The 18,874-nt window shown below is 35.1% G+C and overlaps 1 protein-coding gene across 1 annotated transcript in view; it reads right to left on the bottom strand.

The window, feature by feature from the left end:
- The window catches only part of LOC127850296 (uncharacterized), a 186,849-nt gene that overhangs the window by 57,242 nt on the left and 110,733 nt on the right, over nucleotides 1-18,874 (bottom strand). The window lies entirely within an intron of this gene.

The following is an 18,874-nucleotide window of genomic DNA, read 5'->3' as shown; positions in this document are numbered from 1 at the left end:
CAAGTTTGATAATAATCTGTTCACAACTGTGATTTGTAAGTTTCATATATAGACATGTTTTACATAACATGATTTGAACAAACTATACAGAATTTCACCTAAATACTTCTCCTGACAAATATTGTTGACTGGTTGGTTTGAAGAAGTTTTTTAAAGAAAGGGTTATGCATTAACTTCTTACAAAATATTTAAACGTATGTAATTCAAACCTGAAACAGCCGAATTGAATTTCAAAGAAACCAAGAAGATATCTTGAATTTGTTATGTCGCCCCCAGCATTCTGGACGGATGTCACCCTTTATGTACCAGTCCCCTTATGTACCACCCCTTTATGTACCACTATCTGACCCTTTATGTACCATATATATAATATATAGAGATAAATAATTATATGGTTTAATATGAAGGTGTGTTAATAATGAAATGTATTTTGTGACATTTATGAATTTAGACTAATACATTGCCATAGATTATATTTTATGCCAGCTTATGTGTCAGTGACTGTCTTAGTATAATTTATTAGCCCCAGTAGTAATAAATGATTCATATTCTTACCTGAAATTAAAGTATATTATAAAAATCCATTTGTCACTATCTTATCCAGACTAAGTCTAACTAAAATGTTTGTATTTCCTATTGTATAGTTGAAATGTGATACTTTGAAGAGAAGAGAGAATGACCTTCATTTTCAAACTGTAAAAAATAAAATTATTACCTTTTTTAATCATGTTTAGAGAATGACCTTCATTTTCAAACTGTGAAAAATAAGAAATAAAATCCTTCTTTAAACTTGTTTACAAAAAAAATCACTGGTGGTGTCATCAAAGGATGTCTATTTGTGGTATAAATAAAGTTATTAGGTACCTATGTAATTATAAAATTATCACGTTCATTTTCAAATAAAAAATCAAAGGGAGGTTAAAGAGAAAGTTAAAAATGTTGTTGTTAATTGGTCTAATTATTAGAGGAATGTGTCACTTGTGAAGAAGGACCCATTTGGTTTGGAATGTTTACTAAAAAACATGACATTTCACACCTGGCATAGGTGAGGAATTTAGAGCTGTTGAGCACCAGACAGTGCCATTAGTCTTCATTAGAGATACTGTAACCATTGCATAAGGTTCATTTCATTTTAGCTTTATCATTTTATTTTTGCTATTGGAAATAAAACAATTTATGAATGTGAACAAAATTTCAATTATAAATTATTATTCTAATTGAGATTTTTTTTTAATTTTGTACATGTAATTTAGATTGCTACATTTTTATATTTGACATATAATTATCAATATTTTACTTAGTAAGAACTGAGTTACTAAGTTACTGAGTTTAATTGTCTCTGTCTCTGACTGTGGATACTATAATAACCGGGTAATCCCCAGGTATTCTTGCGGGTAGGACTCTCTCGCTGCCAGTATCAACACATTTTTGGTAACTTAATGTTGAAAAAATATGGAAAACATAATTTGAAGAACAAATGAACTTTCTATACTAAAAATATCTTGAAACGATATTTCTCAATAAAATTCTTCCCATATTCGTTTTTGTTTACATGTATGATTTCAGGTGCGTGGGTTACACAGTGTTAATATTGTTAAAAAGATTGGGGTTTCAAACCTGTGTTCTTCTCTTCGACTCTTGTCAAACAATATTTGAACTTTTATAGTTTCGTTTATCTGTTATGAAACAATAGTCAATGCTTGAAAAAAAATGCTATATTCATTTATTTTTCGTGAATTATATTCCAATTCATGTTTCCTTTGATTGCGTGTCAGATATTTATTTATTTATGTTTTATTTAAAACACCCGCGGTCTTACAAGAAAGCACACAATGGTAAATATCAGAGAAAAACATAATTAAAATCACCCTTGACAGAATGATACACATGCTCATATTATCATGCATACAAATGACATCGTCACTGACAATTCCAAGCGTCAAAATGGTTCATTTTTAAGCGTCAAAACCCGAATTGCACGATAAACATTAGGTTTTTTATTTATAATAAATTTTATTAATTCGTTCAAAGTAGGTCAACAGTGGAAACGTACAAAAACAAAGCAACGGGCGTCGTTATAATAATATATTCGTTGAAAAATTATCACACTTACCAAGTGTAGGAATTCTGAATACACAGTAATTAACATTAAACAATAAAAACACTTAAAAAACATTAACTTTAAACTAACGATCTCAACATCGATATCGTCGAGTCGCCATCTTTGTTTACAAGCCAATTGTGGTAGATCCCTGCAATCCCATTGGTCAGAACCTTTTGAATTGTGGTAGCGTTACGTTCAACGATTGGTCAGTATAACCACAATTCAACCACAATTGATATGAGCTGATTTGCTATGGGGGGCGCCACTTTGCTGTTGTTACTATGTTTACTTAAGGATTTGCGATTTACTGCCATGGAAAACACAACTTAAGGGTATCCATCTACCATTGAATTTGAGACATAAACAGTGAGCAAAGGTAATGCTAGAATTATCTATTGAGGGGAATTAGCTCAAGTGGTAGAGCGCTCGCTTAGCATATGAGAGGTACAGGGATCGATACCCTGATTCTCCATTCTTTTCATCAGCAATCAGACCACGTCTCTGTTTGCTCACTAAACACTAACACATCTGCTTACCAAAGATAACATTGTCATGCTTTGAACATAGTCCGGGTTTGATGTGAACACTTTGCCAGGTTTTAGTTTTTACTTAAATAAATACAAACTAGCTTAACGTACTACCTTGTTCATGGTTGTACTTACAAATTAGCGCCTAGACTCTCAGTCCTAGACTCTAGGTTTCCTATAACAAGATTAGTATTTATAATTATATGTTTTCTTACTTGATAACAATTTAACAAGCGCCTGTTCTGAAAACATCAAAGTTGACCTTACAAAAAATGTGAACATGTGTTGCACGCCATGTCAAACAACCAGTCACGAATTCGATCGTTTATATGACAACGGCTTTCAATATTTGTAACAAACAAGCACCTCCGATCTGCATAGCTATGATTAAACGGCCACTTGTCCAATCATGTTTAGCAGTTTCGATGTTTCAAACTTTAATAGGCCGGTAGCCATTCAAAGATTACACTATTATACACGTGAAGACAGAACTTACGCGAAGCACGGTTCACTGTCATTCGCCCTTCGTTATCAAGACTACCCTCCAGTTCACAGTATACCGCCAATTATTGTCAATATCTGATAATAAAGTCGCTTACCTCCGAGTTAAACTGTGACTGTGGGCCAGTGTCCATACATACATTTTGTTTGTTCAAATACATTGTCGTTTTATTTAGAGGTTATAGCATTGCCCACCACAAATATAAAGTATAATGTAACCTATGGAAAAAACGTAAAAACGCCGATAATATATTATTTGCAAATATTTTAGTTATTGTGATACGCTTCTTCAATATTAATAGAGAGTTAACTTCATTAAACTCTATAAACTATATATATACAGAGCTAACTTGTGCGTTTGTATTTTTATTTTAATTGAAAGACTAAACTCTGTATATTACAAAAATTGAGTCAAAAATTGCGCATATTTTGATATCGCCGAAAACAACACTTTGTTGATAAATTCTCAACACATCAATTGTTGACCAAAAATACAGGTTTTGCAATTTGCTGATTAAAAAATAAGGTATAACTATGTTATATTGCCATTATAAACTGTCTTAAATATGCTAGGTAATTATTTAAAAAAGACACTTTAACAGCAATATTTCTAACACAAACGTTATTGATCTGTTACGTTACTATGCATTACGATATTACGTTATAGATATCGCGTGCACGCGTATAATCTTTCGAGAGCGCACGCTACGCAATATCGTGCACACAAATAAATAACAACTATCGTCTATACAGCCAACTATCATGCTTCGGATAATTATAACTTATGTACAGGATTAAACGTCTAATATTGTAACGCACTCTTATCAACCTCACTCTGACAATGTGTTTAATGAACCCCAATGCCAAAGCCTATGTATAGTATTTAATCAAATGAGCGATGCATTTTACGGCAGATTATTTTTTATCATACTGATACCATTGTTATATCAGGTCGATACTCTCTATTGACGCTTCACACATATGAATGTGTTGAAATTATATTGTAGTCCGGAGAAGTTCAAACAATAAATACTGGAGTGGCACATTCCACTTGGGGATCTTATAGGGGCTACACATTCCACCAGCGGATCTTATAGAGGCCAACGTGGCACACACATACATAAATATGATAACATATAAATATGCTGTTCTCTTTGCCCGCTCCGTTCGCTAGGCTGCGTAAAATCTTTATTAACGTTAATTAAATAAATCCGTCCTCGCGGTTCTAGTGTCTAAATCTGGAGTATAAAGAACACATGTGCTACTTGTAACGATCTTAGATTACGCAAATAAAGAATAAACCAGCCTTGCTTTTTCTTATTTAAGATCGAATTAAGATATAAAAGCAAAGCCACAAAAAATAGCTTTAAATAAGGCCCTAAAATTGAGCTAGCGAGCGAAATAAAAAAGTTGTTTTTCCATTTTCAGTATGATCAGACGCAAAGAGACCACGCCCGTAGCCAGAGCTTTAAAAAGGGGGTGCGAATTTTCCCATCAACGAATGTTATTGAGCAACAAAGTTGCGAAGCGGGTCGTGGGGGAGGGGCTGTCCCCTCCTGCACTCGAGGGGTTTGGAGGTCCTCCCCCTAGACAATTTTATAAAATGAAAAGTAAAATCCTGCATTCTAGTGGCTTTTTATCTGTATTAAGAGACTTAAGTTATAGAGCATTTTTATATGAAAATTCAATTTCATTGTCTATACTCAGTGACTGATCGACATGAATATGATATAACATACATGTATTCCCCACTGCCGTTTTTCAATAACCACCTTTTTCGATCAGGCACGGAAATACATTATTTTATACCCGAAGCTTGTATGCGGGCACACACTTTGTTTACATATGCAACAAAACATTGATATAATATAAAATTAACAATAAGAACGGTATACAATATAATTATTTATTGGAATCTTGAAAAAAAATATTTGTATATTACCATTCCAAAATTCTACCATTCCTTGATCAATCAAATTAAAAGGAAATATTTGACTTTTTTTCAAAACAACTGTTTGTCTGCTGCTTGGATAGTACCGGAGGCCTAGCATTGCTATAAACGTGCTCAAAGTATATTGTACAACAAACACTGATTAACAAAACTGTTTCGTCTCTAATCTGCATCAATACTAAACAGAATTTAAAATGTTATAACTGGTAACTTGTATTTTTTGGAATATTTTTAACAAATTAGTTATATGTTTCTAAACGAATTTCAAAATATAACAATTAAGGCTTCATAAAGACCCTATAACCACAAACTACTGGCCCTATGGTCTCAAAGTCCTTATATATGTATACCAGAGCGTTGAATACAAAAGATTGACTTATTTTCCAATATGTTCAAGATCCGTCACAGTTCATGAACATTAAACGTTAACGTCCACCTGATCATATATGTTATAACGTTTTAAATTTATTATAACAACTCTTTAAGAGTATGGCATATTTCCTAGTGTCAATTTTGACATGATTAAAACATTGTGGGCATTTCTGTATGTGGAGCAGAACAGATGCCATTATGTGTTGGTTAACTACAAAAAAAGCTACATTGCTTTGTAGAAATGATTTGTTTTCTTGCCATACAACACCAAACAATTATCCTGTCTTGAGCATAGCTGATATTTTTTGTCTGAAAACCCTTAAGGCGATACGAAAATGGTTGTACGGGGATATGACAAAAAGACAACGCAGTCTGTCGAAAATGCTGTGTACAATGTGTTATTTTTATAAATCGTGCTATAATACAAAATTATTAACCAGTGACGCATTAGTCTTCGGCAATAGTCGACGGAATTCTTTTGATTTACGTCATTTTCGGAAGCTGGAATAACATTCCGTTATTAATATTATAAAATGTACTCTATGTCCTGTCGGTAGCATATTGAATACAACATTATTGCAACGCTTGAATACGAAGACTTACTGGATTCCGGTAAAAGATAAATTATCGTTTTTGCGTCGAATAAAGTTGGGTGCATCTTATAGTACAAATATTTTTTTCACTCGTCAAAACAAATTGCGTGCGAACGCACCTAACGCACCCCCCCCCCTGGCTACGGGTATAAGAGAACGATAATAAAATATGTTGTCCCTATATATTGTGCCTTTCTGCATAACGCATTCAATGCCTTAACTATTTCAAAAATACGAAATTGTCTCAGATTTTGTAATTTAATGTTGATTATGATAATTCAAATACGAAATTTATACGGTCTTTGCATTTGAATATATACACCAACTATGAGCGAAACCCCCTCTTCTTTTGAAATAATCGGATGCAGGTCAACATGGACTTATGCGGGCGCATTAAAACGATTATAATTTAGATTAGATTTAGCTAACTTGAATATAACAAGAGTGTATCCCAAGATAATAGTCACTCTTGAAAAACGGGGCTTAATGTATTTGCGTAAAGTGTCGTCCCAGATTAGCCTGTGAAAGTTATCGTTTAAAGGAAATCTCTTCTAAACGAAAATCCAATCAAGGCGGGAACGTTCCGTCAATGATTAGCCTGTGCGAACTGCACAGGCTAATAAGGGAGGATGTTATACGCACATGCAATAAGCCCGTTTTTACAATTCGTGGCTCAAATAAATTCCCAGGAGACTTCTATTTTTTGCAAAGATCTATAAAAATAAACTTTGTTTTTTTTATTTTAATATGTTTATTTATAGATTTTTGTGTTGAGTGTTGCAGAGTCATATTGCAAAACTGACCATAGGCCTTTCCTATCTCAACGCAGAGTTATCGTTCCTTTCTATCACATAAAACTCTGCCATCCCATGAAAATCCTACCAGATTTGGTAGGATTTAATTGTATTGGTTTGAGTTTTATAGTATTAAAAGTAGTATCAGTTTTTTTTTATTTTGAAAATAGTGTTTAAGTTTAGGTTCATTACAACAAATTAATAACCTAAATTTTAAAAAGTAAAAACAACAACTGTACAATTATTGTACCACGTAGCTAGGCTATCATCGCGTGGTTGGTTATGAAGGCAGGGATTTGATCCAGCTATGCTGGTTCCCGTCAAATCTCTGCGCGGAGGCCCCGTCAAATCTCTACGCGGAGGCCCCGTCAAATCTCCGCGCGGAGGTTGAGGCCTTTCATAGAGTTGAATACGTACAAAACCGTCTCACCTTATTTTCAAAATCTCACATTTATTAAAGGTGTAGAATCATTCTAATAGATATTACCAATATCCAAAATCAAACCAGCAATGCGTTTATTATTAAGAAATATGCAATACTGTCAATTAGTGTTAAAGATAACGGTTTCGTCGGCATTTTGATGCTGGTGGCATTAAGAATTCATCTGCATCGGCCCCTAGCTCCCAAACGATCTGATACCATAATTTGCCTTACAGCAAAGCATGCTCACAAGTTCTGCACGGAACTTCGAGCCACTGAACACGTAGATGGCAAAGTTGAAGGTGGAGTTGAAGAAGCTGACCAGATATGCAACAGAGTAAAAGAACTTAAAGTACTGGGCATCGTACAAGGCCGTGTCTGGATCAACTGACGCGAGCGCAAAGTTCTTCTCCCTCTGGTAGGGGAGGTACACCATACCGACTGACACCGGTGTAACCGTGACGAGGAAAAGAACGCACAGGGCAATCATTAAAATGGACAATGAACGCGTATCGCGCGCCTGACCGGAAATATTCATCCGCTGATGTCTTGAACGGGAGCGCGCGAGCTGCACTACGATGATGACGTTGCCAATTAGTAGCAGCGGGAACGGCGCGCCGAAAAGTAAAGTCTTTCCATATGTAAACAGATATGTCAAATAGATCTTGGTATCCCTCCGAGGACGGTTGGCAATTCGCGCCCTCGTATCCATTCACATCAAATATAACCAGAATTATTATATTAATTCCGAACACGACTAAAACAATGGTGACGATGATCAAACTAGCGTTTCGTGGGGAACAGCCCAGTTTCACTTTATGCGGGAACAGCACGCAAGCTGTTCTCTCAAGTGTGGCAGTGTATAATGCACCCACTCTGGCAGAAGTGCGCAAAACAACACGAGCGTATCTGAAAGCGCCAGAGCAAACAGGAACACCGCCGTTGACTTCATCTTCTTCTGACGAAGCAGCACGAAAATAGTCATAACGTTTCCGATCGTTCCAATAGAAATAAGAATCGGTGGGATCACCCTCCAGAACAGCACCCTCGTGTTTTTATAGTAACCGACCGGCGGAAACTTCCATTCGGAAAAGTTTGATGACGTCGCGTTAAACGTTTCCTGTTCTGTAACGTTTATCAATGTCAGATTACTTGAAAACTTTGTAGTTGCATCCATAGTCTCTAAAGTTTCGATTTTGTCGTTAAAACTCCTTTACTTGAACAAGTATTATAAATATGGGCGTTCATCAACAGTAACTACTTCCAGAACGTACGGGACTTTGAAAAACAAACATGTAACATGCATTAATCATTTGTTACCACACTTGAAACTACGTACTACATCTCGTACTGGTTATACGTCATCATTTGTAATCACTAATGGAACGTACATAACTCTACACTATATGTCGCGGTGAAGCATTCGTTAAACACTAAACATATACAAACCTATGTAAACTAAAAGCTTTTTGTTAGCTTCTCGCCCTTTACAAAATGTTAATCAATAAATCGTTCCTGCATGATTCAGTTCGAAGTCATACATTCGTTACGTTACGTTATAAATCGTTGTGTCTTTAATTCCATCAGAATTAAAAAAAATTGTACATGTATCAGATCGATCCCATTTAAATTAATCCCTGTTCTGTAACGTTTATCAATGTCAGATTACTAGCAAACTTTTTAGTTGCATCCAAAGTTTCCCAAGTTTCGATTTTTTTGTTAAAACACCTTTACTTGAACAAGTATTATAAATCTATTTTTATTGCGCCATTTTTCCTTTTCGGTCTGTCACCTACGTTATTTAATCTCTGATCTGAGGGGACTCCTCTGAACAAGTACTGTTGATTTTTCATAAATTCTCAGCAGATATCGGATCTGGTTCTGTCTATATAATTCTTTTAGGTGTAATTTGCCTGATTGCTGTGTCATCTATGTTTAGGTTATTAATCTAGTCGGGGAAGAATTAATCATCTCATACTGTTTTGTTTGTGTTCAAAAGTTTAAAAGGGCCTTTTCACATTTTGGTAAATTGACAAAATTAAAAAAAACAACATGTTTCAGATTCGCAAATTTACGTTGTAGTCATGATTTTTGTGAGGAAACGGTAGTACTGAACTTTTACCATATTCTAAAAAAGCCATTATATGCATCTTTTGACGATTTAAAACCCCGAAAATTATGAAGTGTTGCAACGCGAAACGACTGAATAATTTAGAGAGTTCTGTTGCTGTCGTTACTTTTTGTAATACTACGAGGATTGCTTATATAAAGTATCAAATACATCACGCATCGCATGAGCACGGATGGCACAGTGGTCTAAGCGATAGACTTTTATTCCAGGGGTCAGTGTTTCGAGCCCAGTTCAGGGTTGTTGTTTTTTTTCTCTTTGTTTCATTTTATTCTTGTTTTTTTACTGGATCATTTTAGATCCAATGTTAGCAGTTATCAATATAAAGCATTTAATGACAAACTTCAATACATGCCAAAATCTGTGGAAAGGCCCTTTTAAAACAAAACATACTACAGGACCTTTTTTATATTGTTAAATAAATTCGGCTTGGAATGCTCTTTAAGAAAAGGTATGGTTATGAGGGTATCTACGCGCAAAAGTTTTACTTCACTTTATGTTAAAGCTATTGCTTTTACATTGAATTTTATAAGGAAATATTTTAGTACATTGTGATCTACAAGAGTCGAAATGCTAATTGCCATATGATGATGGCATCGGTTCCGGTTCCGATTTATATAAAACCCGTTTTTGTAAGAGCGTCAGTGTTGTTGTTGTTCTTCTTCTTGTTGTTCTTGTGTATGTGGTTGACATCTGTTAAGACTGCCGATTCTTTATATTTTTTGTTTCGATGTTGCTAAACCTGCTGTCTGACAGCAGATTCTTGAAGCTGTTATTGGGTTGTTTTTGTTGCTGTGATGATGGTTGCGGTCGCTTGGTTGTTGTGTGTTCTTTTTCTTCTGGGATTAATAAACTACCAGTTATGCACGTTCTTGGTCTCAGGGGACCCAGAATAAGAATCAGATAGTAAGTCGGCCCTTTTTCGTTAAGGGGTGTTGCGGAAGTGTCGGTGATTTTTTCCCAATGATATATATTTTTGACAATGTGTCTGCGAATAATACATACACATACAATATGAACAAGAAACCGTCGGAGACAAGTGATGCTCCCCAAAGGTTTTTTTTTTGTCACAATATTGCACTATATATTCAGATAAAAGGAAACGTCTTGGGGTGCATAACTTTGGACAAAATATGTAATACGATTGATGGTTTAGCAACTTAAAAATTTCAAAGGGCCATAACTCTCTAAATAAATCATCTAACTAGAACCCACTAATAACATGCGCATCTCCTCAAGGTAGTTAAGCTTCCCATAAAGCTTCATTGTATTCCAGTCAGTAGTTTGGGAGAAATAGCCCGGACAAGAATTGCACTATATGTACAGTTTATAGAAAAATTCAAAGGGCCATAACTCTGTGAAAAATCATCCGACCATAACCGGCTTATAATGTGCACAACTCCTGTTGGTAGTGAAGATTCCCATAAAGTTTCATTGAATATCCGTAAAAAGTTGCTGAGAAATAGCTCGAACAAGAATTTCACTATATGTTCAATGGAAAATTTCAAAGGGCCATAACTCTGTGAAAAATCATCCGACGAAAACCGGCTGATAATATGCACATCTCCTCTTGGTAGTGAAGCTTCCCATAAAGTTTCATTGAATTCCAGTCATTAGTTGCTGAGAAATAGCCCGGACAAGAATTGCACTATATGTACAGTAAATGGAAAATTTCAAAGGACCATAACTCTGTGAAAAATCATCCGACCAAAACTGGCTGATAATATGCACATCTCCTTTTGGTAGTGAAACTTCCCATACAGTTTCATTTAATTCCGGTCATTAGTTGCTGAGAAAAAGCCCGGACAAAAATTGCACTATATGTACAGTTAATGGAAAATTTCAAAGGGCCATAACTCTGGTAGTGAAGCTTCCCATAAAGTTTCATTGAATTCCAGTCATTAGTTGCTGAGAAATAGCCCGGACAAGAATTGTGCACGGACGGACGCACGGACGGACGAAGCGGCGACTATATGCTCCACCCAAAAATTTCGGAGGAGCATAAACATGAAATAAAAACATAGGATCACCGGCGTTGTTTGGATTTTATTTCCAATATTGCAACAGACACTTTTGCTTTATAACTGCTAAATTTCTTCTTATTAAAAAAACTGAACATAATCACGAAAACTGACATATGTCGGTAGATTTTAAGCTTTAGTACACTAATGTATCTTAAATGAGAAATACACATTACACACACGGCAATGTAATTTTAATTGTTTAGTTTTGTTGTTGTTGTTTTGTAAAATATAATACCGTCAAAAACTACGATATATATTCAAAATGTGTGTTAATTAGTTCCCGAAATTTTGCATATGAGTAGGCGGAATTGTAATATTTTGTAAAGTACGACTTGAGGATAGTGCTTATTCTTTAATTATTATGCCTAAAAGGAATAAAACACGTAGATGTGTTGATAAAGAGTATTTTGTCATCAAAGCGATATTTGTTACATGAATGTCGATCTTGTGTATTTATTGATTTTGTCCTTGCAGCGTTATTTTATCAACTTAATTGGTCATCAATGAACTTCAATCCATTATCTCGGTCTATTTTGTCAGAGATCTATTAATTGTTGTTGATACATCTTCGGTCTTCTTTTCTAACATAGACTGACGAATTGTTTATTACAGTGTTTTTTGATCTAAGGGAATACATTAAAGAACTAATCCAACATTTCACTTGCGGTTAATGAACTTTACCGATGAGTTAAGATTGTTCGGTTTTGCTAATATTATATTAAAGAGACTTTTACACAGATCGTCGAAATGCCACTTTTTCAACATTTCATCACAGATTCAAAAAAATAAAATAAAAGAACATTATAATATCAGGGAGTTAAATAGCACTAATGACGTAGACTATAACTGAAAATACTGTTTCGTTTATGAGTTATCATCATTTGACATTATGAAAATTATAAAGCGTTACAAACGCGAAATTATTTAGTGATATGGAGTGCTTCTGTTTATTTTTTCGTTATATTTTGTGAAAATACATGGATCGCCTACATACAAACAGTATCAAAGTTAACGTATTATTTAAAGGGGCATTTTAACGTTTATGTAAATTGACAAAATTTAAAACAATTGTTTCATTTGGCAAATTTTCGTTGTAGTTATGATATTTGTAAGGAAATAGTAAAACGTAACATTTACCATGCTCTAAAATATCCATTATATGCATCTTTTGACGATCACAAAACCTGAAAATTATCAAGCGTTGCAACGCGAAACGATTGTGAAATATGGAGAGTTCTGTTGTCGTTTTATTTTGTGATACTACGAGCATTGCTTATATTAAGTACAAATACACCACTCAGTGTATGAGCACGGAGGGCCGAGTGGTCTAAGCGATATAATTTTACTCCAGGGGTCAGTAGTTCTAGCCCAGTTGATGGTTACTTTTATTCTTTTTTAATTTTATTCTAGTTTGTCTACGCGAGATTTTTAGATCGAATGTTTACATTTATCAATATAAAGCATTTAATGACAAACTTCAATCCATGCCAAAAGCTCTGAAAAGGCCCCTTTCAGCGTCCGGATATTTAAGTTGTAGGCGATAGCTTTTAATACCTCGTACACAGCTGGCATACTCACATTGGACCAATCTCCACGCAGAGTTGTCGTCCCATGCTCTCACATACAATCTCTGTCATCACAAGAAAATCCTTCCAGATCTGGATGGTTTTTTAAGTATTATTTAATAAAAAGTAGTATAATTTTCTTTTATATTATTAAAATAGTTTATAAGTTTAGATTCATAATTAAAAATAAATTACATTAATTAAAAAAAAGTAAAAATAACAACGGGAAAATTATTGTACCACTTGGCTAGGATATCATTACGTAGTTGGTTAACAAGGAATGAATTTGATCGAGCTATGCTGGTTCCAGTCAAATCTCTTCCCGGAGGTTGACATTGGACTCACCTGTAAATTTTTACGACATAATTAAAATATAGCACACCGTTCCGTGGCGCAGTCTGACAATTTCAAGTTACTTCTTTCAAATTAATGACGGGGCTGTAGAGAACACAAATACAAAGAGAAAAAAAGCTGAAGATCAGTAGTAAGTTAGAACAGTCTTTTCAAGAAAAAGGTCAATTTGAAGCATTCCATACCTGAAAATATATGAGAATTAGTAACATTATTTGGTATGTTATTGTCAACAAGCAAGAGTGACTTTGTCTACGTAAATAGGCCCACACACATGTTGAACAATCTATTGATTAAATATTGTATTCTCCGTTTTTTTCAAATGATGGTAAGGCGGTAAGTGTGAACGGATCTTTTTCGACGTCTTTGTACTTTTAATTTCGCTTTGCACATCTATAATAAAACAAATCATTACAAAACATATAATCAATGCAAGTGTGTGTGTGTACAGTTTAGCTGTCGCGTGTTACATAGGTATACTGTTCTAATGATTCGGTACCAAAGCAGTCGACGCTTACTTATAAAATCTTGGTTCCGTAAGATAAATAATTCGCTGTTAACACTATTAAACTGCTTTGAACACTACAAAACTACTGTGAACACTACGAAACTCATTTGAACAATATGAAACTGCTGTAAACAATAGGAAACTGCTGTGAACACTACGTAACTACTTTGAACAAAACGAAACTGCTTTGAATAATATGAAACTGCTGTAAACAATACAAAACTGCTGTGAACACCACAAAACTGCTGTGAACACTACGAAACTGCTGTAAACACTACTTAACTGCTGTGAACAATACGAAACTGTTGTGAACAACACAAAACTGTTGTGAACACTACGAAACTGTTGTGAACAATACGGAACTGCTGTGAACAATACAAAAATGGTGTGAACACTACAAAACTGCAATGAAACCTACGAAACTGCTGTGAAAACTACGAAACTGCTGTGAAAACTACAAAACTGCCGTGTTCACCACGCAATTACTGTGAACACTACGGAACTGCTGTGAAACACTACGAAACTGCTGTGAACACTACGAAACTGATGTGAACATTACGAAACTGATGTGAACACTATGAAACAACCGATGTGAACACTACAAAACTGCAATACACGGCGACGATATGCGACATTGCGAAATCTGGAGTGTAATCATGTGCAGATGTCGCGAATTTTCAACAACAATATAAACTAACCTAGCTTTGAGAAATATCGATATTTATTAAAACAGTAAAATAATATTTATTAATATGTATTGTTGCAATTGAGCGTATTATTACGTTGTATAATCATGACTATTTACTGTGTAAACACTGTTCGCCTAATTTGTCCACTTGGGCTTTTGGCCTTCTGGATATTATGTTCAAATAAACTTGTAAAACTTGTATGTTATATACACTTAGATATACAAAACGAAAAAGCATCATATAGATTCAAATAATCAAATGTTTGTTATACTTTTCTACAAACACAACTATTCAATTCACATATATAGATGATAAACTTTGATAAACCTTTTATAAGATTAAATATGTCAACAACAAAAGCATTCAGTATCAGATTACGTAAAATATACATTGATGCACTATCTATTGGGGCAGCAAACCGGTTGTTTGAAATTTGGGAATTAATGACCAAATATTACAAAAAACAAAAACATTAAGATCAATATGAAGCCTCAACAAAGATAACGTCTGACGTTATTTGTTGCCTCATCCACCAGCAACCGTAATCATACGTTGGAGGGACACTATTTCATGGGAACACTTTTATTCTCGACTTATCATGATTTATCACGATTATCAATCGAAGGCTATTTTACCGATTAAGTTACATCGTAAGTAATTAAAACAGTGTATTTACCTTTCATAAAGTGTGTCTGTATTTATAACAAAAATTATAAGCATCCGTTTAAAGCTCTGTTTCGTTCCAAATAGATAACACGACAATCGTTAGGATGTTTGTTTTTTTACACCAAGGACGAACCTGGTCCCTGAGCTAGTTCCCGTATCAGTTTTAGTTTGATCCGTTTTTGTTGTTTCTGTTTCATTTGTAGTAGGAAACCCTACAAGAAATAAGTATAATGATACAGGATATGCATTGAGTGTAATATAATTTTATTTCTTCATGTTGTCGTAGCCCTTCGAACAGATGCCATTCTTTGTGACAAAATTGAGTATCTGCACAATGACTAATACTTGCAGAGTAAGATATACATAACTGTTGGGCTTTTAAATGTAAGATGATATTTTCTGATTGCGATGAAAATATATTCTTCGGTAATTGTTTGCATTGGAATTGCGTGTTTTTGCACAAAAGTAATAATTTGTGTTTTTGCGCAAATTTCATAATTTGTGTTACAGAACACCATTTGGATAAGTTTGTTGGAAGGAATCATCTGTGTGTATGTGCATTCACACATAACATCGCGTGAGCATTTGGCTTCGTCGCAGCCTGTAGTCACTTCGTTTGGTTGTGTTAGCATCGAGACGGATGGAAATATAAATTCCCTTGTATTGACGGAGACCGGAGTGTTGCCATTTCAGGAAAGCCGAAATTTCTACCCTATTTCCAAGAATCTTTTCTGGTTCATGTATTGAATCGTTATTTTTTATATCATTGAATATAATGCATTTCGTGAGAGATATAGGTGATTCATATTGGTAGGGAAAGTTCAACATAGTATAATTTATATAGGTACAGTTGACATCACTTGCTCTGAGTGGAAATAACTCTGTCGCAGCATTGTAATCAACAATTTCTAGAATGACTTCTGCGGCGTGGTATTTTTCGTGGCTGGCTCGAGTTTCAATAGTTTCTGCAACAAACATATACTGCCTTTTGCTAGGTTTATTGGGGCTCATCTACATAATATCATATCTTTCACCAGGGTGGATGATAAGCGATTGAAATTCTCGTCGTTATATGTCGTAGGCGTCTGATCCACGAAAAATAAATGTCTGTCCTTCGATGAATACTTGCATTGGATATATGGTCATGGCAACTATAATCCGGAAGCAATAAGTCACCCGGACGTTGTTTGAAAACGAGCAAACGGGCTGTCATTGTGATTATATGCCGTTTACCAGTAACGACATTTTCCATTATAAGACCTGATTGAAACTCAAACCTAGAAAATCCAGCTCTATTCACGGTATATTTTGTATTTATAACTTGCCTTGTTGTAAAATCAAATAGTGCTGTCAGCATTCTTTTATAGGCCGTTTCAGGATCCATCAAATGGTTCCAGTCCTGTAACAGTACAACGATTTGGTGTAAGACAATTATCACAGGATTCATTCTTGGATAGACTATGAATGCAGCGTAAAGGCCCATGCTTCATTGATCCTCAATATAAGCGTGGTACATGCTAGTTCCTGGTGGATAAGCTTTAAAAACATGGTCAAACGATTGACCGGGTAAAATTGGGCATTGTGATATGAAAGCTTCTCCGTCCATCCACGTTGTACCTTTCTGATGAACTCCATGTAAATGAACCGTAACGCTGTCGGTGTGTAGCTTAATAACGATTTTAACTTGTTCAGCGTGTTTGGTCGACATATTTTTCAATTCTGGGCCCTGGAAACTGTCCATTAATCGTTATCGTTATTACTAATTTGGAACTTGCACCATCAGCGGTGTCAACCTCTCTTGTTTCCACGGAGCCCAATTTACGGCTTGTTGTGAACTCTATAGCTCACCGTTTTACAGACAGCGGCAGCAGAGGTGGCATGTGGCTGCACATCAAACTTGGCCCCAAAAGACCATGCACACAACACCGAATGTAACCTTGTAAAGCTAAATTAACCTGAAAATGCATTTATGACTTGCAGACGATATAACTTTTTACAATGAATTTACATACTTAATCATTTGGTCTTAAACTTCAATACGTACATGTAAATTTCAAATAAATCTTACATGTACAATTAATTACATATATTTAAAAAAAGAGTAAAAATAACAACGGGAAAATTATCGTACCACTTCGCTTAGATATCATCACGTAGTTGGTTAAGATTGCATGGATTTGATCGAGCTATGCTGGTTCCAGTCAAATCTCTTCCCGGAGGTTGACATTTGACTCACATGTAAACTTCTACAACATAATTAAAATAGAGCACACCGTTCCGTGACGCAGTCTGACAATTTCAAGTTACTACTTTTCGAATTGATGACGGGTCCTTAAGAGAACACTAATACAAAGAGAAAAAAGCTGAAGAGAAGTTGTAAGTGGGAACAGTCTTTTCAAGAAAAAGGTCATTTTGAACATGGATATGATCAATTCTTTCCACCGCGTATAAATACTTCATCATCAGAATCCTATGCTGCGCACTCGGGCAGGAACGGATTATTCGAGCGCCCGCAGATGATCATGCCCTCGATAACGCGTGTTATCCCTATAATGCTTTGTCTTTTATGGATTGACAAATTATCCTGAAAATTATGTGACACTTTCCATGTATGATATCCACAGCTATATAAAACGAAAAACACCACATACTAAGTCAGTTTTAAAAGATCATATCAATAAAAAGTTACCCACTTATAAATGTAGTAAAATATCCTATTTTGTTCTCTTTTGATGTTGACGAAATGATCTTAACACTGGTTTCACGTCCGAAAAGCAAACATATCTCAGCCTACACGCAAACTATTTTTGCTTCATTCATTTCGGATATCGCTCTGTAAGTTTCATGTTTACAATATGTACTGGACTGCAATGTGTTACTATCATGTCGGATCAAAATGCAATGCTGGGTGTTTACGGTCACCAGCCCGATACATTTAGTGGCCGCGGTTTTGCACATATGTGCATGATTTCTTGTAATACTTTTATGCAGCTGGAACATTTTCTTCCAATATAGTTCTATGTATGTAATTGTTTACGTCATGCAAACAATAAGGTAATGTATTGGTGAACGGTTTCAATGATAGCAGGTTATAATCAGAATAATGTTTTCATTCACAGGAACAAGTCATTATTTTATTTAGCCTACACAAAGGCATTGTCATTGTAAGTTAAATGGATCGACGAGAAAGCATAGTGTTTGTTAATACAGCTGTGACAATTTTAACCGCAACAATGTTTTACTGGCCTAACTTTGGTTTATTTTTGTTAGGGTTTATTGTTTCTTTTATGTTATAGATTAAGTGTCCTTATTACAAGAAACTGTCCGAGTAACACCAATTTATTAGGCAGTATGTAAGCGAGCGCTTTTTATCAGAACAGTCAGATCTTCTCCCGACCTGGTCGAGTTAACATCTCAGTTCGCATTAAAAGGTAATTACAAAAATTATGTGACTAACAAAACATTTGGGACATTTTGCACACATACACCGGCAATCTCCTTCTAGCGACGTAAGAGCATTTTTTTAGTATTCCTATCCATCAGTGGCTCGGGTCGCTAATTAAGAAATAGAAAACCTCACTGAGGGCCCTACGGCAGAATAGTGACCAGCCAGGCAGCCCCAAAAAGTATATGGACCGAAGCCGAAGGCCCAGTTTTGTCAGAACGCGACTCAATGTTAC

This window comes from Dreissena polymorpha, chromosome 11, assembly GCF_020536995.1.
Source record: "Dreissena polymorpha isolate Duluth1 chromosome 11, UMN_Dpol_1.0, whole genome shotgun sequence".
NCBI classification, from domain to species: Eukaryota; Metazoa; Mollusca; class Bivalvia; order Myida; family Dreissenidae; genus Dreissena; species Dreissena polymorpha.
This window is presented reverse-complemented; position numbering and strand designations above follow the sequence as displayed.